The 22,085-nt window shown below is 41.0% G+C and overlaps 1 protein-coding gene and 1 long non-coding RNA gene across 2 annotated transcripts in view; both read left to right on the plus strand.

Moving 5' to 3' along the window:
• CRADD (CASP2 and RIPK1 domain containing adaptor with death domain) overlaps positions 1 to 22,085 on the plus strand; it is a 193,071-nt gene that overhangs the window by 82,514 nt on the left and 88,472 nt on the right. The gene's annotated exons all lie outside the window — the stretch shown is intronic.
• Positions 1 to 22,085, plus strand: part of LOC132659429 (uncharacterized) — a 113,908-nt gene that overhangs the window by 77,113 nt on the left and 14,710 nt on the right. The window contains exon 3 of the long non-coding RNA XR_009599888.1: positions 1 to 22,085. This exon is cut by the window's left edge and continues 40,705 nt beyond it; it is cut by the window's right edge and continues 14,710 nt beyond it. This is a non-coding gene — a long non-coding RNA (uncharacterized LOC132659429).

The raw sequence follows: 22,085 nt of genomic DNA on the forward strand, positions 1-22,085 counted from the left end.
GAGTTTTGACAAGCAGAGATTTGGAGTGAGGGGCATTTCTAGAGCAGGAGGCAGAGCGACCCAGGTGTGTGGGGTGAGAGGCATGAGGTGATTTGGCAAAAGGCCAGCTTACTTGGGGGACTGAGCAAGAGGTGAGGGTGACTGAGATGAAGGTGTGTCAGTGGTGGGAAGTGGGGAGTAGGGCTTAAGGCAGAAATCAAGGATGGCTTCTGGTTTGTGAGACAGAAATGTGGCTCTGGGGAGTGGCCATCAGGAGTGAGAGACAGCTGAAGGAAAGGCAGCTTCGGTTGTGCAGGGAGACGGGAGGGGGAGGTCAGGTGGCCTGGCTTGGCGTCTCCTTTCCAGTGTCTCCCGACAAACTCAAGCTGCGCCTCTCGACTTTCTGCAGCTCGTTCAGTCCCTCTGTTATAGCACTATTAGATGGACCCTGTCATATTTTCAGCAAAAATCACCATGGGACCACGTTGGTCTTATGAGCACCAGTTTCTTTTTGTGACAAATAGGAATGGAAAGAAAAATCCTCAGTAATTTCCCCAGTTTTAATTCTCTGTTTCTCAGTATGCTTTGGGCCCTGACGGGTTTCTTGCTAATTTTCAGAAAAATTCTGCCCATGCTTTCAAGTGAAAGAAGGCGGATGAGTACTGTGAGTTCAGAAAACTGCCATGTCTTCTTGGAGGCAGAGCTTTGCTTTCCTGCCATCTTTGGAGCTTTGTTTCCTCCCAACGTTAAAGGAAGTACTACCCAATAGCAATGAACACCTAAAACCAAGATCCAGCTCAGCAGAAAGTAAAAGCCCAATAAGTTGAAAATAAATTTGAAAAGGTTAATGACTTGAAACCCCTTTTTAAGCTCAAAAAAGGACTCATTGTCTTTAAAGGGATAGTCTACTTCTTCTGGGTTTCATCATATGTTCTGGATAAAGAACAATGATAGAGAGTAGCAATAGCTACTCTTGAATCATGTCAGGCAGTGGTGTTAATTGCCACCATTCCTGGGATGAGGCTGAGAACAGTCAGGAATCACGAGGCTTGTTCCTTCTCTTTAAGAATTTGCAGTGTATTGGAGAAATATGCCTGACTTTCTTGAACCAGCTCATAAATGCAAAGGAAGTGATTGGAGCTAAGTTATGGAGAGGACAGCAGTGGACATTCAGAGCAAGGGGAGGTCAGTCAGGAAGAGCCATAAGGTCAGTGAAGTCCTATGGGCCATAGGACTTGGCTCTGAAGTGTTTGAGTCAAGGTGAAAGTTGAGCTGAACCCTAAATGATATACCTTTATTTATAATATAAATGGTATACCTAAATGATAGACCTTCATTTAATGCTCTGTCTTAAGATCGAACATTTTACTCACTTTGAACTGCTGACTTGCACAAGCTGCAAATGGCGAAGGTCTCCTTTCTACTCCCGTCCCCAGTCCCTCAGTCTCCCTAACCCAGAGTGCCTGCCGTGACTCGTTTCTTACAGTCCCTTCCGGATAGAATGTAGTATTTTTACACATATGTAGCGTTTCTTATTTGAATTTGTGAAATGTTTTCATTTTTAAAATGTATCCCTTTGTAAGTGCTGAAGTGTAGTAAAGAACATGAAAGGTAAAAAACACCCAAATCAAACAAACAGAAACCCAACAAACTGCTTTCCTGTTGGGAGACCGCAGCTGTGCTGGTCCCCTGCGATGGTGGTGGGCAGCACCTGAGTGAGAAGTGCTTTCCCTGGGATCTTTGCATCCACATCAATGGGAACAGCCCTGGCGGGAAGGTAAAGCAACAATGAACCCTCCGCGGCTTGGAGAATGATAATACTGTTGTCTTGAATGTGATGGTCTCGAGAACCTTACAACTCTTTCCCTTAATCTTCATAACAACTCCACAAGTTAGGCCTTTTCCTTCCCTTCAGATGAGAAAGTTCAGACCCGGGCCACAGGGCAAGTAGGAGGTGCTGTCAAGCTGTGGCGCTGACTTGTAAACCTGGCCTTTCTCTGCATTTATCAGGCTGCTCTTCTAGATGGGATGGTCTGTATTTCTGGAATCCCTGCTCCTGTGGTTGTATGTTCTGAGATGTGGAGGTGAACTTGTGGTGATCTAAGGAAAAAGTCACCAGAAGTTTTCTTCCTCTCTATTAAAAAAAAAAAAAGAAAATCTGCCAAAAGGAAAAGAGTAAATTCACAGCTCAGTCATAGGGGCTGTAAGTCAAGGCATATTTTCTTTTTGTGTGGCTAAACTGCCTCTCTCATTTTGAGTTTTTCAGCCTGAAATGATGAGTCTTATGAATAACAAATATACTTCTAATGAGCATTTTGGATTCAAGTTTAGAAATTCTTTTTATATTTTCATTTTTGTCTAGTCTCTCCTTTGAAAAAAGATTGTTAAAGGCAAAAACTAAAATTGGGAAGACAGCAGTCTTCTTGCTTTTCTGCACAGGGAATGGTTTTATTTCACGAGCATATGTGTAGTTGTGGCCCAGGCTGCGCTCCCAGTGCCCAGACCCTGTGACAGAAGCGCCACACCCTTCCTCCAGCATCTCAGTGAAGGCACCTCGTGAATTAGAAGCAGAGGTTGGGGAGGGAGCGCCTGTCTAGAACATATTTGACAGGCTGTTTTTGTTTGTTTTGGGGAGGCTGAGTAGATCTGGTTAGAGAACATGGACTCTGGGTTTGCATCCTGAAAGTCCACTTCCTAGCCATAGAACCTTGGGCAAGTTATACCCTTAAAAGTGAGGAATAGACTAGAATATCTGCCTCAAAGCTTTGAATGATTTAAATGAGTTTAAAGCACTTAGAACACTGTTTCAGTTCAGTTCAGTTGCTCAGTCGTGTCCGACTCTTTGCGACCCCATGAATCGCAGCACGCCAGGCCTCCCTGTCCATCACCAACTCCCAGAGTTCACTCAGACTCGCGTCCATCGAGTCAGTGATGCCATCCAGCCATCTCATCCTCAGTCATCCCCGTCTCCTCCTGCCCCTAATCCCTCCCAGCATCAGAGTCTTTTCCAATGAGTCAACTCTTCGCATGAGGTGGCCAAAGTACTGGAGTTTCAGCTTTAGCATCAGTCCTTCCAAAGAAATTCCAGGGCTGATCTCCTTTAGAATGGACTGGTTGGATCTCCTTGCAGTCCAAGGGACTCTCAAGAGTCTTCTCCAACACCACAGTGCAAAAGCATCAACTCTTCGGCACTCAGCCTTCCTCACAGTCCAACTCTCACATCCATACATGACCACAGGAAAAACCATAGCCTTGACTAGATGGACCTTAGTCGGCAAATTTAGTCCAAAGTAAACATACTCTTGACTATTATTATTATTTGTCATAGTCCCACGCTATTTTCTAGTTTCTCTTCCTACTTTCTTTGTGCCTAGAATATGAATGCATTGTCTGTGGCTTCCATCTGGGCCCTTGAGGGAGAGGCCAAAACAAGAGCAATTCATTGGCTCTGAAACCATTGAGATGTTCACGGTGTCTCCTGCCACTTACTCGTGATCTTCTTGTTAAATGAGAGAAATAAACCCTCTTTCTTTAGGTTGCTCTGTCTTCCCCACAGCCTGGGAGCAGAGAGAAAGTATGACTTATCCAGGGAATTTTAAGCAGCCCAGGACAATTGGGGGCAGAGTGCTTGGAGCGGGAGATGACACTGGAACCATGTGTACGGCTCAGATTTTGAAGAGTTTAGTTGGATTTAGGACCCCCTCCCCCCACGCCCCATGAGCTGTCTTAATCAGGTAGTCAGACATGACCAGTGGCTCAGATGGTAGAGAATCTGTCTGCCATGCAGGAGACCCGGGTTCAGTCCCTTGGTCGGGGAAATCCCCTGGAGAAGGGACTGGCCACCCACTCTAGTCTTCTTGCCTAGAGAATCCCATGGACATTGGAGCCTGGTGAGCTACAGTCCATGGGGTTTTAAAGAGTTGGACACAACTGAGTGACTAACACACACACAGACATGATCAGGTTTTTGGCTTAAGAAAGATCACTGTGGCTGCTCTGTGAACAATGAATTGGAAATGATAAGACTGGGGGCAGGGAGACCTGACTGAAGGCTCCATATGCAGTCATTAACCTGGGTGAGTGTCAGTCGCGGGGATGGAGGCAAGTGAGGGAGTTCTGGAAATGTTTAGGGAGAGAAGTTCAGTTCAGTTCAGTCGCTCAGTCGTGTCCGACTCTTTGTGACCCCGTGAATTGCAGCACGCCAGGCCTCCCTGTCCATCACCAACTCCCGGAGTCCACCCAAACCCATCCATGTCCATTGAGTCGGTGATGCCATCCAACCATCTTATCCTCCATCGTCCCTTTCTCCTCCTGCCCCCAATCCCTCCCAGCATCAGGGAGAGAAGAGAACAGGCCTAACATGCAGAAGAGGGAGGAGCGCGCAGGACAGCTTGGGAGTTTCTGGTATGTGTAACTGCTTGGATGGTGGTGTTCTTGGCTGACAAAGGCCATGCAGAGGAGTGGTTCTTAGTCCTTCTTCTCTTGATGGGCTTTAATAAAGTCACTGCAAAGCTTTATATAATGTTTCGTTTCATATCGTATTTCTTCATGCTCTTTTTTTTTTTTAACTCCCTTTCCTTTCTTTTTACTTTTTCATGGGGGAGGGTTTAAGAGCCTCAATTGTGTACGAAATTCACATTCCTGCTAGGAAAGTGTCTGTGGTATTCTTAGAACAGTTTTCCTCCTAACTACAGAATTCTTTGTGGTGTTAGTAATTATTATTATTATTTGTCTACAGGGAGTGAAATGGAGAGCATTATAGTCTGTGAAAAATGTTATCTCTCTAACAGCTTTTTGATGCAATTTTATGTGCCAGAAATTATCTTTATGAAATTCGACTTTCTGTGAAAGTGGTAAAGAGGGTAATACCTCATTTTAATGAAAGGCATTCATCCAATTTTGAACTATTTGGGAAGGAAATCTCTGTGGAGACCTGAACCTAAGGGATCAATAAATTTTTCTAATTCAGAAATTGAGATATGGCCGAATGGATATTTTAAATCTTGAGTGTGGTTATAAATTGGAAATGTAGATTAGGTCCAATCCAAAAAGCAAAAAAGGCTCAATATTTTTGAAGTTATTAGTGATTAGACTGTGAGCTTGTCATGCTTGAAGATAAACATCATTTTAGCACAGAGTTCCTGCTGCTCAGGGAGTAAGGGGCTTTTTGAAGTCATTCAGAGAGAGTTCAAGAGGGAATTACTGATTTTCTTTTTTGTTTTTAATGAATACTTAATTAACAATAGTAGTAAAAACAATGATGTATAGTGCTTAGTAGTTTACACTGCCCTTTAAAATGCACGATCTATTTAGCCCATGTGAAACAGGCAGGACAAATACTTTATCTCTGCTTCAGAGATGAGGAAACTAAGATCCAAGAGGTTTTCCTCAGGTCATCTGATTTCTGGAGCAGTACTTTTCCCAGTAAACACCAGCTTCCCTGTGCCTTACAAAGGTCTCCACAGTGCAGCTGTGTGGTGGGGAAGGGAGCCTCTTAAGGGGGGGTGAGCAAACTGGTCTCCGGATGTGCTCTCCTAGGATTATGTTAGCTCCAGTCACACATGTGAGTGGAAACAAAAAAAGATGTTGGACTAAGCATGATCAGCTGTTGCTCATTTTTTTCCCCAGTAAATTTTAGTTCTGTATCTCTTCTCTTCCTCTAGGATTCTTCAGGAAAAGCATTCATTAATTAGTGCCACAGCCTTTAAAAATTTTTTGAAAAATACTTTACGTTGAGAATGTTTTGTTTATCAACTTCTTTCCTGTGAATTTATAAAAGATTGCTGTGTGTGATCTTAGCAGAGTGTCTTGGTTCAGAGTAAGGAACTCCGACCAATAATCCTGGGAGGCATAGTTTTAGAACCTTTAACAAACATTTCGAAAGTGATTGAAATGGACATCCTTAAAGATGTAGTTTGTTGCCATCCGAGGAATATTTGCATAGGTTTTAAAATTATTCATATTTGAAAGACCAGCATTATACAGGCACAATATTTTTGAAATAGAGATATCCTATGAAAAGTGAAAGTGAAAGTCGCTCAGTCTTGTCTGACTCTGGATTGCCATGCTGTCCCCCGGGGGATCTTCCTGACCCAGGGATCGGGCCCAGATCTCCTGCGTTGGTAGGCGGGTTCTTTACCACTAGCGCCATCTGTTTTGAAGTTCATCTGTATCACAGCTTCTCATGCTTCTTTCTAGTTCTCATTCTGCCTTTGGTCAAGGTTAAAACAAACTCCAAGGTGCAGCTGGTCCTGGGAAAAGTGGTGTGTCTTGCTCTTTCTTTGATATTCCCCCCTTCACAGAAGATGGCTATTTTAGGAATAAATAGTATCAACTATCTTTTGCCGGGTGGGAGAGTCAAACCTTCTAAAAGGTAAGCTCCGTGAGAGCAGTGAACTTACTCTTTCCATCCCTCTCTTCCCAGTGCCCAGAACAGGGCCTGGAACGTTGTAGAGAAAGATTGGTGGCTAAAGGAATGAAACGTTCCTGTCGGGACTCCCTGGAGGTAGCTGACTCAGTGTAGAGGTCTGTGCATCAGGCCTCATGGTTGCAAGAGAGAGACAATGGGCTCAGTACATTTCTACGATTCTCTCCCTCTCACTTGTACCCACCTAGAGGCAAAGCTCTTGTCTTTTCTGTCTAGGCCTAGGCAGAAAGCCTGCCTGTGCTCTCTGAAATATTAAATCTCACATTCACAAAGAATCTGGTTTCTTCAGGTTGATCTGTATGTTCCAAGTTCCAGTCCATATTCAAAAGGTCTCAGCAAGTATATTTATGATTTCTTCATATCCTTTCCCTTCCAGAGATTGGGTGAAATGTTAAGCTGTTGGTTTCTATTTTTCACTTCACTCAAGCTATAATTGTAGCCCCTTCTTTTATAAGAGACTTCCCTGGTGGCTCAGATGGTAAAGCGTCTGTCTACAATGGGGGAGACCTGCGTTCGATCCCTGGGTCAGGAAGATTCCCTGGAGAAGGAAATGGCAACCCACTCCAGTACTCTTGCCTGGAGAATCCCATGGACGGAGGAGCTTGGTGCAGGCTACACTCTGCAAAGAGTCGGGCACAACTGAGCGACTTCACTTTCACTTATATAAGAAGCCTTCTCTGATCAACTTCATTTCCCTTAGATCCCTGTGTACCTTTGTGTTTCCTTAGCATATTGCTACTAAGTTGTGTTGTGCTGTTTTGCATTTGATATGTTATGTATATCATGTATATCATGTATGTATGTATGTTTGTTCTGTTTGCCCTATTTTCAGCTTTTAAAAATAATTCATTTACTATATTTCACAATATACACAGAGTAGTCTCAATGTAACAATACTAACACTACCACCAACAAAGTGATTACTGAGAACAATTTAGTGTTTAAAATTTGTCAGTTCCGTTTCCTTCCTCTGTGCCTCCCCTCTTTCCTTCCTTCTACCACGACTACCACATAAGGTCTACTTTCTTAGCTAGTCAAATTTCAGTTATATAATACAGTATTATCAACTGTGATCACAATGTTATACATTTAATCTTCAGACCTCACTCATCTTATAATAAACTTGCTACTGTTTTACCAATGTCTCCTCATTCCTAAGTTCAGTTGCTCAGTCATGACTCTTTGCAACCCCATGGACTGCAGCATGCCAGGCCTTCCTGTCCATCACCAACTCCCAGAGTTTACTCAGTCATGTCCATTGAGTCGGTGATGCCATCCAACCATCTCATCCTCTGTTGTCCCCTTCTCCTCCCGCCTTCAATCTTTTCCAACATCAGGGTCTTTTCAGATGAGTCTGTTCTTCCCATCTGGTGGCCCGAGTATTGGAGATTCACCTTCAGCATCAGTCCTTCTAGTGAATATTCAGGACTGGTTTCCTTTAGGATGAACTGGTTGGATCTCCTTGCAGTCCAAAGGACTCTCAAGAGTCTTCTCCAACACCACAGTTCAAAAGCATCAATTCTTCGGCTCTCAGCTTTCTTTATAGTCCAACTCTCACATCCATACATGACTACTGGTAAAACCATAGGTTTGATTAGATGGACATTTGTTGGCAAAGTAATGTCTATGTTTTTAATATCCTGTCTAGGTTGGTCATAACATTTTCCCCAAGGAGTAAGTGTCTTTTAATTCCATGCCTGCAGTCACCATCTGTAGTGATTTTGGAGCCCCCCAAAATAGTCTGTCACTGTTTCCATTGTTTCCCCATCTATTTGCCCCGAAGTGGTGGGAACAGATGCCATGATTTCTTAGTTTTCTGAATATTGAGTTTTAAGCCAACTTTTTTGCTCTCCTCTTTCACTTTCATCAAGAGGCTCTTTAGTTCCTCTTCCCTTTCTGCCATAAGGGTGGTGTCATCTTCATATCTGAGGTTATTGATATTTCTTCCAGCATTCTTGATTCCACCTTGTGCTTCATCCAGCCCAGTGTTTCTCATGACATACTCTGCATATAAGTTGAATAAGCAGGATGACAATACACAGCCTTGACATACTCCTTTCCCTATTTGGAACCATTCTGTTGTTCCATGTCCAGTTCTAACTGTTGCTTCTTGACCTACATACAGATTTCTCAGGAGGCAGGTAAGGTGCTCTGGTATTCCAATCTCTTGAGGAATTTTCCACAGTTTGTTGTGATCCACACAGTCAAAGGCTTTGGCATAGTCAATAAAGCAGAAGTAGATGTTTTTCTGGAACTCTCTTGCTTTTTGATGATCCAACAGATGTTGGCAATTTGTTGGCTAACATGTGAGATGAGTGCAATTGTGTAGTAGTTTGAACATTCTTTGGCATTGCCTTTCTTTGGGATTGGAATGAAAACTGACCTTTTCCAGTCCTGTGGCCACTGCTGAGTTTTCCACATTTGCTAGCATATTGAGTGCAGCACTTTCACAGCACCATCTTTTAGGATTTGAAATAGCTCCACTGGAATTCCATCACCTCCACTAGCTTTGTTCGTAGTGATGCTTCCTAAGGCCCACTTGACTTTGCATTCCAGGATGTCTGGCTCTAGGTGAGTGATCACACCATCGTGATTATCTGTGTCGTAAAGATATTTTTTGTATAGTTCTTCTGTGTATTCTTGCCACCTCTTCTTAATATATTCTGCTTCTGTTAGGTCCATACCATTTCTGTCCTTTATTGTGCCCATCTTTGCATGAAATGTTTCCTTGGTATCTCTAATTTTCTTGAAGAGATCTGTAGTCTTTCCCATTCTATTGTTTTCCTCTATTTGTTTGCATTGATCACCGAGGAAGGCTTTCTTATCTCTCCTTGCTATTCTTTGGAACTCAGCATTCAGATGGGAATATCTTTCCTTTTCTCCTTTGCTTTTTCCTTCTCTTCTTTTCACAGCTATTTGTAAGGCCTCCTCAGACAGCCATTTTGCCTTTTTGCCTTTCTTTTTCTTGGGGATGGTCTTGATCCTTGCCTCCTGTACAATGTCACGAACCTCATTCCATAGTTCTTCAGATACTCTATCAGATCTAGTCCCTTGAATCTATTTGTCACTTCCACTGTATAGTCCTAAGGGGTTTGATTTAGGTCATACCTGAATGGTCTAGTGGTTTTCCCTCCTTTCTTCAATGTACGTCTGAATTTGGCAATATGGAGTTCATGATCTGAGCCACAGTCAGCTCCCGGTCTTGTTTTTGCTGACTGTATAGAGCTTCTCCATCTTTGGCTGCAAAGACTATAATCAGGCTGATTTTGGTGTTGACCATCTGATGATGTCCATGTGTAGAGTCTTCTCTTGTGTTGTTGGAAGAGGGTGTTTGCTATGACCAGTGCGTTCTCTTGACAAAACTCAGTTAGCCTTTGCCCTGCTTCATTCTGTACCCCAAGGCCAAATTTGCCTGTTACTCCAGGTGTTTCTTGACTTCCTACTTTTGCATTCCAGTCCCCTGTAATGAAAAGGACATCTTTTTTGTGTGTAAGTTCTAGAAGGTCTTGTAAGTCCTCATGGAAACATTCAACTTCAGCTTCTTCAGCAACCACTGTTCTACTCCTTGTTTCTGTGAGTCTGACTTTTTTCCTTTTAGATTCCACATATAAATGATACTAGGCAGTATTTATCTTTTTCTGTCCGACTTACTTCATTTAGCATGATGCTTCTTAGGTTTATTCATGTTGTTGCATGTGGCAGGCTTTCCTTCTCTTTTAAGGTTGGGTAATATTCCATTGAATATTGATATGTCATATTTTATTCATCCATTATTGTGTCAGCAGACACTTAGGTGGTTTCCATACCTTCACTGTGGTGAATAATGCTGCAATGAGTATTAGAATACAGAGATATCTTTTCAAGATAGTAATTTCATTCCCTTCAGATGTATATCCAGAAGCGAGATTAGTGGATCCTATTGTGTTTACGTTTTAAATTTCTTAAGGAACTTCTGTACCATTTTCCATAGTGACTGTACCAGTCTACATTCTCACCAGCAATGTACAAGTGTTCTTTTTTTCTCTGCATCCTTGTCAGCGTGTGTTATCTCTTGTCTTTTTGGTAATAGACATCCTAAGAAATGTGGGGTAGTATCTCACAGTGGTTTTGGTGTGTGTTTTGCCGATGATTAGTGATGCTGAGCGCCTTTTCATGTACCTGGCCATTTCCATGTCTCCTTTGGAAAATGTCTATTCCAATCCTTTGTTAATTTTTAAGATAGGTTATTTGGTTTGTTTTGCTGTTGAGTGGTATGAGTACCTTGTATATTTTGGATATTAGTTACTTATTGGATATGTGATTTGCAAATATTTCCTCCCAGGAAATATCACCTCCCAGGAGGTGAGCTGCCTTTTCATTTTGCTGATGGTTTCCTTTCTTGTGCAGAAGCTTGTTAGTTTGGTGTAGTCCCGCTTGTTCACTTTTGCTTTTATTGTCTTTGCTTTCAGTGGCACATCCAAAAACGTATCACCAGATTAATGCCAAGGAGCTTACCTTCCATGTTTTCTTCTAGGAGTTTCAGGGTGCATCTTCATGTCTTTAATTCATTTTGGTGGGCTGAGTTTTAAATCTTCTATATTTATTTTTGGCTGCACTAGGCCTGTATTGCTGTGCACGGGCCTTCTTTAGTCACAGCGAGGAGGGGCTGTTCTTCATTGCGCTGTGATAGCTTCTCATGGCAGTGGCTTCTCTCGATGCAGAGTGCAGGCTTCAGGTGCATGGGCTTCGGTAGTTACAGCTTGTGGGCTCTGGAGTGCAGGCTTAATAGTTGGGGCACATGGGCTTAGCTACTCTACGGCATGTGGGATCTTCCCGGAACAGGGGTTGGACCTGTATCCCTTGCATTGGCAGATGGATTCTTAACTACTGGGAAGTACCCTTTAATCCATTTTGAGTTGATTATTGGATATGGTATAAGATAAAGGTACACTTTCATTGCTTTGCATGTGGTTGTCCAGTTTTCCCAGCATCATTTATTGAAAAGACTCTCCTTTCTATATTGTATATAATTGGCTCCTTTGTTGAAAACTAGTTGACCATATCTGCATGGATTTTTTTTTTTTTCCTGAGTTCTATGTTTGGCTCCATTGACCTGTATGTCTAGCTTTATGCCAATACCATACTATGTTGATGATGACAACTTTGTAATATAACTCAAAATCAGAAAGTGTGATGCCTCCAGGAGGCATCTATGAAACCAAATAGACAGCTGAGAAAAACACACACACAAACAAAAACCCCATGCACATATGGTCAACTAGTTTTCACCAAAGGAGTCAAGAATATACAATGTAGAAAGGAGAGTGTCTTCAGTAAATGTTCTGGGAAAACTGGACAGTTCACTTGAGCTCAGCTGTTCAGTCATGACCGACTTTGCGACCCCATGGCCTGCACCATGCCAGGCTTCCCCATCCATTGAGTCGATGATGCCATCCAACCATCTCATCCTCTGTCGTCCCCTACTCCTCCTGCCTTGAACCTTTCCCAGCATCAGGGTCTTTTCAGATGAGTCTGTTCTTCCCATCTGATGGCCCGAGTATTGGAGATTCACCTTCAGCATCAGTCCTTCTAGTGAATATTCAGGACTGGTTTCCTTTAGGATGAACTGGTTGGATCTCCTTGCAGTCCAAAGGACTCTCAAGAGTCTTCTCCAACACCACAGTTCAAAAGCATCAATTCTTCGGCTCTCAGCTTTCTTTATAGTCCAACTCTCACATCCGTACATGACTACTGGTAAAACCATAGCTTTGATTAGATGGACATTTGTTGGCAAAGTAATGTCTGTGTTTTTAATATCCTGTCTAGGTTGGTCATAACATTTTCCCCAAGGAGCAAGTGTCTTTTAATTCCATGCCTGCAGTCACCATCTGCAGTGATTTTGGAGCCCCCAAAAATAGTCTGTCACTGTTTCCATTGTTTCCCCATCTATTTGCCCCGAAGTGGTGGGAACAGATGCCATGATTTCTTAGTTTTCTGAATATTGAGTTTTAAGCCAACTTTTTTGCTCTCCTCTTTCACTTTCATCAAGAGGCACTTTAGTTCTTTCCTTTCTGCCATAAGGGTGGTGTCATCTTCATATCTGAGGTTATTGATATTTCTCTTGGCAGTCTTGATTCCACCTTGTGCTTCATCCAGCCCAGCATTTCTCATGATGTACTCTGCATAGAAGTTAAATAAGCAGGGTGACAACTTACTAGCCTTGATGATACTCCTTTCCCTATTTGGAACCATTCTGTTGTTCCATGTCCAGTTCTAACTGTTGCTTCTTGACCTGCATACAGGTTTCTCAAGAGGCAGGTCTGGTGGTCTGGTATTCCCATCTCTTTCATAATTTTCCACAGTTTACTGTGATCCACACAGTCAAAGGCTTTGGCGTCGTCAATAAACCAGAACCACATGGAAAGTACAAATTTTAGTATTGTTTTTTCTATTTTTGTGAAAAATGCCATTGAAATTTTGATAGAGATTTCACTGAATCTGTAGATTGCTTTGAGTGTGGACATTTTAGCAATAATTTTTCCATTCCATGAACACATATCTTTTCATTTATTTCTTTCATTGAAGTGTTACAGAGTTCAGTATACAGATCTTTCACCTCCTTGGTTAAATTTATTTCTGTATATATTGTTCTTTTTGATGCTGTTGTAAATGGGGTTGTTTTTTTAACTGGAGGATAATTGCTTTACAATGTCGTATTGATTTCTGCTGTACATCAGTGTGAATCAGCCAGAAGTATATATTTATTCCCTCCCTTGTGATCCTCCCTCCCACCACACCCCTCATCCCACCACACCCCTTATCCCACCGCACCCCTCATCCCACCTCTTTAGGTTATCCGCAGAGCACTGGGCTTAGCACCCTGTGCTTTGCAGCAATTTTCCTCTAGCTATCTAGTACATGGGGTTGTTTTTTCTTAATTTCTCTTTTTGCTAGTTTGTTGTTATTTTATAGAAATGCAGCTGATTTTCATATATTGATATTTTTAAATCCTGCAACTTTACTGAATTCATTTATTAGTTTTAAGAGATTTTGAGTAGAGTCTTTTAGATTTTCTGTGTATAATATCATCTCACCTGCAGACAATTTTATTTCTACTTTTCTCACTTGGATGCCATTTATTTATTTTCTTTCCTAATTGTTCTGGCTAGGACTTTTAGTACTCTGTTGAATAATGTGGTGGGGGTAGGCATCCTTGCTTGTTCCTGATCTTAGAGAAAAAGCTTTCATGTTTTCACCACTGAGTGTGATGTTAGCTGTAGGCTTGCTTGTCATATGTGACCTTTATTTAGGTTCATTCCTTTTATACCCAATATGTCATGAGTTTTTATCATAAAAGGATGTCACAATTTGTTAAAAAAATTTTTTACATCTATTGAGATGATCATTTTTTTTTAGTCATTTTATACTGTGTATCACATTTATTGACTTGCATATATTGAATCACTTTTGCATCCCAGGAATAAATGCCACTTGATTATGGTGTATGATCCTTTTAATGTGCTGTTGAATTCAATTTCCTAATATTTTGTTGAGATTTTTACATCTATGATCATGGATGTTGACCTATAATTATATTTCCTGGTAGTCTTATAAAATGAGTTTAGAAGTATTCCTTCCTCTTCTATTTTTTGGGAGAGTTTGAGGAGGATTGGCATTAATTTTTTAAATGTTTGATAAAATTCACTAGTGAAACCACTTGATCCTGGACTTTTCTTTGTTGGGAGGGTTTGATTACTTTTAGTCTCCTTACTAGTAATTGGTCTGTTCAGTTTTCTGATTCTTCATGATTCAGTCTTGGTAGGTTGTATGTTTCTAGGACCTTATCCATTTCTTCTAGGTAATCTAACTTTGGTGTATAACTTTTCATGGTAGTTTCTTATGTTCCTTGGTGTTTTTATGTTATTGTTGCAATGTCTCCTCTTTCATTTCTAATTTTATCTAATTTATTTAATATTGAGTGCATAAATATCTATAATTGTTATATCCATTTGATGAATTAACCCTTTTATAATTATAGGATGACCTTCTTTGTCTCTTGTTACAATTTTTAGCTAAAGTCTATTTTGTCTGATAGAATTATAACTATCCCTGTTTTCTTTTGGTTTTCATTTTTATAAAATATCTTTTCCCTTTACTTACAGACTATTTGTATACTTAAGGCTAAAGTGAGTCTCTTATGTATAGCATATGGTAGAGTCTTACTTTTTAATCCATTCAGTCACTCTGTGTCTTTTGATTGGATAATTTAGTCCATTTATCAACACAGTTCAAGTATTGACAGGCATAGACTTACTACTGCCATTTTGTTAATTATTTTCTGGCTTTTTGATAGTTCTCTTCTTCCTCTCTCACTTTCTTCTTTTGTGATTTGATAATTTTCTATAGTGGTATACATAGATTCTTTTCTCTTAATTTTTTGTGTGTATACTATAGGCTTTTGCTTTGTGGTACCACGAGACTTACATAAAACATCTTGTATTTACGACAGTTTATTTTAAGCTGAGAGCAGCTTAACTTCAAATGCACACGAAAGCTCTACATTTTTACATCCCCTTTACCCATGTTTTATGTTTTTCGTGTCACACTTTACATCTTTCTATATTGTGTGTCTATTAACAGATTATTGCAGGTATAGCTACTTTTAATCCTTTTACCTTTTTACCTTTATACTAGAACTATGAGTTATTTATCCATCACCATTACAATGTTAGAGTATTCTGAATTTAGCTCTGTGTTCACCTTTATCAGGGGATTTTATTCTTTCCGATGTTTTCCTGTTACTGATTAGGATCTTTTTATTTCAGCTTGAATAGCTCTCTTGAACATTTCTTGTAAGGCTAGTCTAGTGATGATGAACTCCTTCAGCTTTTGTTTATCTCTTTATCTCTTCTTTAATTCTGAGTAACAGCATTGCTGGGTAGAGTATTCTTGGTTGGCAGCTTTTTTCTTTTAGCACTTTGATTATATTATTCTACTTCCTTCTGGCCTGTAAAGTTTCTGCTGAAAAATCTGATGAGAGCCTTATGAGAGTCCTCCTGTATGCAACAAGTTGTTTTTCTCTTGCTGCTTTTAAGATTTTCTCTTTGTCTTTAATTTTGACAATTTAATTATAATATGTCACTGTGTGGGTCTCTATGGATTAAACTTACTTGGTACTTTTTGGACTTTCTGTATTTGGATATATATATATCTTCAGATTAGAGAATTTTTCAGCCATTATTTCTTTGAATGCACTTTCTCCCCCTTCTCTCTGTCTTTCTTTCTCTTGTCTATTATGGGATGCTTAAATGCAAATATTGATCTGGTTGGTGCTGTTGTGTAAGTTCCTTAAGCTCTTATTCTTTTTTACTCTCTTTTCTTTTTGCTTTTCTGGATGAATTCCACTGCCCTACACTCAACTTTGTTGATCCTTTTTTCTGCTTGATCTAGTCTGCTGTTGAGTTCCTCTATTGAATTTTTTTTTTTTTTTTTTGGACTTCCCTGGTGGCTCAGATGGTAAAGCGTCTGCCTACAATGCAGGAGACCTGGGTTTGATCCCTGGGTTGGGAAGATCTCCTGGAGAAGGAAATGGCAACCCACCCCAATATTCTTGCCTGGAAAATCCCATGGACAGAGGAGCCTGGTAGGCTGCAGTCCATGGGGTCGCAAAGAGTCGGACATGACTGAGCGACATTTACTTACTTACATTACTGAGTTTTTCAGCTCAGTTATTGTATTCCTTAGCTCTATTATTTATGTTCATTAATATTTTCCGTCTCTTTGTTGAAATTCTCACTTCGTTTAGGCATTGCTCTTCTGACCTCAGTAAACATTTTAGTGATCAATATTTTGAACTCTCTATAAGGTAAATCACTCATTTCTATTTTATTAGGATTGATTTCTGGAGGTTTATCTTGTTCTTTTGTTTGGAACATTGTCTCCTGTTTCTTCATTAGCCTTATTCTCTATGTTGGTCTGTGCATTAGGTAAAACAGCTACTTCTTCCATTCTTGACAGTGTGGTTTATGTAGGAGTTGAACCTTATCAGTCAACCCTGTCTGAGCTCCTTGTGGTCTCTCAAAGATCGTCCAACTGCCATCTTTGTCCTTAGTGGCTCCCAGTAGTAGGATTATAGTCACCTCTTATATGCATGCTAATTAGAAGCCAGATCCTCAAGCAGCAGCTTATAGAGTGTGCAGTCAAACCTCTCCCAGGGGAAACTGGGAGATGGGCATTTTTGCCTGTTCCCTCTGTGTTGAGCCCTGATGGTATAACGACAGTGAGTGCTCACACGTGCCTTTTAAGAACTGATTCTTTGTTTGCTGCTGTTCTGTGGGACTCGTGAATGCAAGCCCTGCTGGATATCAGAGCTAGGCAATCTGGAAGCCCATCTCTCAGGTGGCAGCTGCAACAGCCGGGACACCAGAAATGTGTGCAAGCTTCTTCCAGAGTGATGCTGGTAACTTGTTTTTATCATTGGAGCAGGTCAGAGGGAGAAGGTGGAGTAAGTGCCCATCAGCTCCCCTAGGCTCAGGTGTGGATTGTAGCCAGCCTCTAGATGCATGAAGTCGAACCCTCAAACAGTAGCTTAAGTTGCACTTAAACATCCTCTAGCTGAAGATTGGGAGATGGGCATTTTTGCCCATTCCCTTTGCACTGGGCCTCTGAGGAGTAGCCTTGGCAAGTGCTCACCTGCCTAAGAACTGCTTCTTTGCTCTAGTCTTGTGGTCCTGTGGATACAGCCCCATTGGCTTTTAGAGCTAGGTGTTTGGGAGCTTGTCTCTTGATTGTGAGTCTTAAAAGTTGGGGCACTAGACATGCAGTCTAAACCCTTCATATTTAATTAATACCCTTATGTTGTGAATTTCAGTTCTTTTTTATTTTAGTCATTGTTACAAACACTATGGTCATGAACATTTACTTGTGTACATTTTTTAGTCCTTTTCTGTCTCCTTGGAATTAACTCCTGAAACTGAAAGTATGGGGTCAGCTAGTATGTACACTTTTCTTCCCCTGAGAACTGTATCATTAAACTTCTCACCCATAGTTATTACAGATTCCACTCTTGAAATCTAGAAAATTAGTGATTTTTAGTATTTTTCAGTTTGATAGGAAAAAATACCATTGTTCTTTTCAATTTGCACTTTTATTATTAGTGAGATTGAGCAAGTTTTCAGTTGGTCATTTGTAGTTTTGTGTGTGTGTGTGTGTGTGTGTGTGTGTGTGCATGTGTGAATAGCCTGTTTATGGCTTCTGCTTATTTTCTATCAGTATTTTTATTTCTTTCTTACTCATACGTAAGTGTTCTTCACGTATCACAGATAAAAACCTTTTGTTATGTATATTTTCAAATACAAATCTGTATAATAACTAACTAATGGACATGACTGGGGTGACTTAGCAGTAGCAGCAGCATACTTTTGCTATTAGAGTTGGCCTTTACAAAGGAGCAAAAAAGAAGCCCTGTTTAGTCTATTTAAATTGTGATTATTTCTCAAGTATTTATGTCCTTTGCATACTTAGTAATATTATAATAATAATGTGCTTCGTAGCAGGGGCTAACAGCAACTACATAAAATAGAAGTAAGATAATATAGTAGAGTGGGAAAAACATTAAAATTAGAACTGGAAGTCTGGGTTCTAGACCTGGCCTCACCTTTCTTTACCTCTGTGATCTTGGTTAGTCCACATATTCTCCCTGAGCCTTAATTTCCTCATCTATATAGTGGTCAAATTTATATTAGTCTCACAGGGCTAAGATGAGATCATGTGTGAAAAAAATTATTGCAGTAAAAGTTACGCAGTACAAGTGATAATGCTAATAAGTGTGGCATAAGTGTGCAGCAGGTTGAATGTTTACTTTATTAAAATGATCATCTTTTGAGGTAACCTAATTATAAACTATTTAGCCTAACATCTTTCTGAGTCTGTGGTTTTTGAGTTTGTACTACTTTGCAGGAGGCCTTTAAAAAGAAATAGTTTTCTGTTCAAAAATTCAAGCTGGTGTTCTTTGCAACAATGCAGAACATGTTTGTGGTGTGCTGGCTTCTAGGGAACTGCGCTTCTGTCTCCAATATTGACACCTTTGTGAGCTCATTAGCCACCTTTCTGGTAAAAGCCATTTTGATCTGTGATGAGGGCATTGCATTCATTGGTGCTGGAAATCTATATTTTGGTCTTTTCATTAAAATGCACTCTTCACAGAAGAGGCAGTATGAATTTGCATTGCAAAGGATAGCTTATTTCTTTTAAAAACTCTTGAAACCAGGTAATTTAATTATGTCTCTGCCACAGCCTTTTATCTTCCTCTGCATAGGAATTCTGTTTTCTCTTGACGCTTCATACTGGAAGCCGGTCTTCTTATTCTCAGAATTAATTAACATGCAAATACTTGTCTAGAGACTCAGGAGCACTCCTTTTTTTTCCATTAGCATTTAAATGTCACTTTTAATGATGTCAGATTAACTCTTTTAAGGGTAAATTAAAATGGTGTACTCATCATCTGATTATTTCCCAGAGCATGTTATTGGTATTTCTTTTTTTTTTTTACTTTACTTTACTTTACAATACTGTATTGGTTGTTATTGGTATTTCTGATTATTTGGTCTTAGTGTGAATTTTATCTGCTACTGTTCCCAGGCTAATCGAGTCAGATCCAAGACCATACAGTGTGTGTGTTGTGTTAGTCAGCCGCTCAGTTGTACCCGACTCTTTGTGACCCCATGAACTGCAGCCCACCAGTCTCCTCTGTCCATAGGATTTTCCAGGCAAGGATACTGGAGTGGGTTGCCATTTCCTTCTCCAGGGACCATACAGTAGTACCCTCTTATCTGCAGTTTCACTTTCCATGGTTTCAATTACCTACAGTCAACTGTGGTCCGAAAATAGTAAATGGAAAATTCCAGAAATAAGCAATTCATAAGTTTTAAATTGTACCCTGTTCTGAGTAGTCTGATGAAATCTTGGGCTGTTCTGCCCTGTCCACCCAGGATGTGAATCATGCCTTTGTCCAGTACATCCCACCTGTTAGTCATGTAGTAAGCATCTCAGTGATCAGATCCACTGACTTGTATCACAGTGCTTGTATTCAGGTAACCCTTATTAATGGCCCCGAAGCACAAAAGTAGGGATGCTAGCACTTCAGATATGTGAAAGAGAAACTGTCAAGTGCTTTTTAAAATGAAAAGGTAAAAGTTTTGACTTAATAAGGAAAGAAAAAAAAAATTGAAAGAGGAACAAAATTGTATGCTGAGGTTGCTAAGATCTATGGTAAGAATGAATCTTCTATCTGTGAAACTGTGAACAAGGGAAAAGAATTTTGTGCCATTTTTGCTGTAGCACCTCAAACTACAGCGATACTGTGTGATAAGTGCTCAGTGAGAAGATGGAAAAAGGCATTAAATTGAGGGTAGACGACATGAACGGAAAATGTGTTCCAGTTGATGGCAGCATATCACGCCAGAAAGCATTGAGGCTATACGAAGATGACAGCAAGGGATCCCCCTAAGCGAGTGACACCAAGCCTTTTACTGCAGGTGAGGGATGGTTACACAGATTCAGGGATAGGTTTGAACTGAAAAACAGATTACTGGAGAGGCTGAGTCTGTCATCAGAAAGCACTGTCACGTTTCCAGTGGGGGGTTTTAGAAGTTGATCAAGGAGAGAGACCACAGTCACATAACTTATATTACAGTGTATTGAATAATTGCTCTATTTTTAGTTATTGTTGTTATTCTCCTACCTGGTTTATAAATTAAACTCCATCATAGGTATGTATGGGCTTCCCTGGTAGCTCAGATGGTAAAGAATCTGCCTGCAATGCAGGAGACCTGGATTTGATCCTTGGGTCAGGAAGAGTCCCTGGAGAAGGAAATGGCTACCCACTCCAGTATTCTTGCCTGGAGAATTCCATGGACAGAGGAACCTGGCGAGCTACAGTCTGGTGGGGTTGCAAAGAGTCAGACACGACTGAGCACCTAACACACACATAGGTATGTATGTGTAGGAACAAACAGAAAATGCATTCAGTATTATCCATGGTTTCAGGCAGACGCTGAGGGTCTTGGGACATAGGCTGTGCAGATAAAGGGGAACTACTGTACTTGATTGCTGAAAAGCTGGGTTATAGCCTTTCTTTGCCTATGGCTTCTAGAAAGGCCCACTTACCATACCTTATACATCTTAGCACCAAGTGAGATGCTACAGTGGCGGACTATAGCATCTACAGTGCAGGAGCAGCACCTGCAGAAACTGTTAGCAACAGGCAAAGGTGCCCAGGAACTAGGTGTAGAGGGGCTTGGGTAGTGACCATGTGGTATGGAATAAAGAAGATGGACTTCAGAGTTAGAGACTCATAGGTTCAAATCTTGCCTGTGTCAGTTTGAAGCTATGTGACCTTGAGCAAATTACTTGTCTTCTCTGAGACTCAGTTTCCTCCCCAGTAAAACATAAATAGGAACATGTCCCACTCAGGTTGTTGGGAGGGTTAAAGGTGATAATGTGTATTAAGTACTACACAGTCAAAGTAAGCTATCTGCTTTATCAGAGAACCCCCAAATTCTAGTCAATTATTTAGATTATTTCCATCTGAGGGAGGGTGGGCTCTGTTCCATGCAGACATTCAGCCGCCCAGGCTTCTTTTAGCCCATGGTTGTGCCATTCCCTAAGGCTGTGTAGCCCTTCACTGGATTATTTATCTCTTGCTGGCAGCTGAAGAAAGAGTGTGAGCATGTGGATTGCGCAGGAGGCTTTATGGGCCAGGCTGGAGATGGTGCACAGCCCTGCTGCTTGTCTCCTGCTGGCCAGAATGCACTTCCATAGATGCACCTGCTTCCAAGTTAGCCTGGGAAATGTGTGTCTAGGGGGAAGGCAAAATGAGTTTGTTTGGTGAACACATAGTCTTCCACTATGCCGCCGCTGCTGCTAAGTCGCTTCAGTCGTGTCTGACTCTGTGTGACCCCATAGACGGCAGCCCACCAGGCTCCCCTGTCCCTGGGATTCTCCAGGCAAGAATACTGGAGTGGGTTGCCATCTCCTTCTCCAGTGCATGAAAGTGAAAAGAGAAAGTGAAGTCGCTCAGTCGTGTCTGACTTCGCGACCCCACGGACTGCAGCCCACCAGGCTCCCCTGTCCCTGGGATTCTCTAGGCAAGAATACTGGAGTGGGTTGCCATCTCCTTCTCCAGTGCATGAAAGTGAAAAGAGAAAGTAAAGTCGCTCAGTCGTGTCCAACTCGTAGCGATGCTGTGGACAGGCATCCAGTAATATGTGTTGAGTAAATGAAAGAAAGAATGAATGCATTCTCTGTTCATTTTCCTCTCCATGGACTTATAGAGTGTTAGAGCTGATGAGGGACCTTAAAAGTGATTAAGTTTTACTCTTTATTTTACCAGTGAGGAACCTGAGGGCCTGAGGAACTTAGTGACCTAATTAAGATCTTCCAGATATTAGTGGCAGGACTAGAGACCCTGAATCTGCTTTCCCAAAAGCTTCTGTTTATCCTGCATTTAATTATTTGAAACATTATTCTTTGTTTTCTACCATAGGGTTTCCTTTGCTCTTTGGCATGTGAAAATGAGTTTTAACACGTTAGTTTGGTCATTGTAGGTAGACTTCAGTTTTGTTTGGGAAGAGGAATTTGGTATTTTAGGGTGGTGGGAGAGATACCCTCAGAGGCTGGAGACTCCACAGGTTTTTAGCAT

Source organism: Ovis aries, chromosome 3 (genome assembly GCF_016772045.2).
Source record: "Ovis aries strain OAR_USU_Benz2616 breed Rambouillet chromosome 3, ARS-UI_Ramb_v3.0, whole genome shotgun sequence".
NCBI classification, from domain to species: domain Eukaryota; kingdom Metazoa; phylum Chordata; class Mammalia; order Artiodactyla; family Bovidae; genus Ovis; species Ovis aries.